The sequence below is a fragment of the Dendrobium catenatum genome, unplaced genomic scaffold, assembly GCF_001605985.2.
Source record: "Dendrobium catenatum unplaced genomic scaffold, ASM160598v2 fragScaff_scaffold_250, whole genome shotgun sequence".
NCBI classification, from domain to species: domain Eukaryota; kingdom Viridiplantae; phylum Streptophyta; class Magnoliopsida; order Asparagales; family Orchidaceae; genus Dendrobium; species Dendrobium catenatum.
In genome coordinates, this window is record NW_021318712.1 from 5,274 (window position 1) to 7,267 (window position 1,994).

The following is a 1,994-nucleotide window of genomic DNA, read 5'->3' on the forward strand; positions in this document are numbered from 1 at the left end:
TGGAGGTTCCGATCGGCACAAGATTGCTCACATTCCTTATATCGATATTGATCCCTGATACATAAGCAAACTTATTTCTTTATCTTATTTGTTTGATATGAAATGTGAAGAATGCAATATCATTGTATCACTTTGTGGTCCCTTTATATATAAATATATTCTTCTTTTCATATTTTGTTATGCATGTCGTTAAATTTATACATAAGCAAAACTTCTTTCATCTTATCTTATTTGTTTGATATGAAATTTGAAGAAAGCAATCTCAGCATTAACAATTAGATATCATCTGCTAATAATACAATATCATAATAGATATCATTGAAATAAGCAATAGCTAACTATTAGATTTCTTAAATACAACCCACAAAAATGCACAAAAAATAGTAAGACCCAACACTATCATTTCCCCTAAAACAATAGAATGTTTTATTATAAATAAAACATCTCTTAAAATTCATATGCAGTGTTTATTCAAAGAATTATGATCTTCTGGTCTTCTACAAACATAACACAATTTATAAATATTTTCAATTCTATAGACATGTTTATAAAGATATTGTTTTGATCTTCTGCAAACTCAAAAATTTTGTTCCAAACTTGTTGCCTGTTGTATGAATCCTCGTGCACAAAGAATGGATTTTATGTCCGAAGAGGAATATGGGGTTGTCCTAAAGCAATCCCCTAATTATGTGGAGGATCCCATGGATGTGAACTTTTTGGTTTTTGAAGTGCCAAATAGTAAACAATTCCTAAAGAGACACTTGTAAGCCATAAAAATGCACCTCCGAAGAAGGCACTAGGCTTCAAAATATGGCAATGATCGCCCAAGCACATATTCTGCATACCTTTCTGATCATTTAGTACAAAACTAGCCAATAATAGAAGAAATGTTATGACAAAAGTAACCATGCAGAATACGTGAAACAGGACATTTGCCTAAAAATGATCTCATCAGGTGGCACAAGGTGAGGTAGGTAAGGATTTTGATGTTGAGCAAGATGACTCCTTTAAGGAATTGTATAGTTTAGATGTTTATCAAGTAGCTGAGAAAGTGCTCTCTTATGGCAGTAAGCATTGTATGAGGAAATCAAAAAAAGTGGTTGTTTGGTTAGTTTGGGTGTTTTCTTTTTGTTTGGTTGGTGGCTATGTTGTTGGTCCATCTGGTTTTATTGTTTGGTTTGTTGGTGGGTGTTTAGTGTTGGTTGTGGGGATGGGTTGCTACCTCATCCTCCCTTTGGTTATGATTGTCCTTGTAGGTTTTATTTCACTTTTTGGTATTATTCTTGGATAGCTTGGATGCTCTTGGTGGAGATCGTTCGTTGGGCTGCTGCTCATTGGATTGTATGTCCGTTCTTTTGGGAGCTATTTTGGTGCTGTCATTGTTGTAGATGCAGTCTTTTTGGATCTGAGTGCTACTTTAATTTTGAATGTTGTTGGTTCATCTCTCTTTCAGTTGTATGTTCCTTTGTTGTGTGCTAAAGTTTTTTTTGCCTCTACTTTGTGGTTCTTTTTGCTTCTTTTGCTTGATCATGTATTTAATTTGAATGTTGTATTTTTATAGGGCTTTAGATTCATTAAGGACTTGTATCCTTGATTTTACTTAACACATAAGTCCTTACTGTGAGTTATATATATATATATATATACTTACTTACCAAATCTTAGCCAAGTTCAAATATTACCCAAGCTTTAAATCTGTTTCAAACATATTTATATGTTTTACTAATATTTTAAACATTGAACATTATTATAACTATAAATTTAATAAAAATTAGCATAATTTATTAAATATTATTTAAATTGTTGGATAAAATTTAAATAATTAAAAAATTTGTTACAATAACATAAAATAAATCATCAAAAAAATATTTTTTTAATCATAAAAAATATTTTATCCACATTAGATCATCATTTTATCTTTTTCTCTACAAATTATTTATCTAACAACAAGCATCATATTCATGAATTCAAAAAAAAAAAAAATAGCTTAAAAC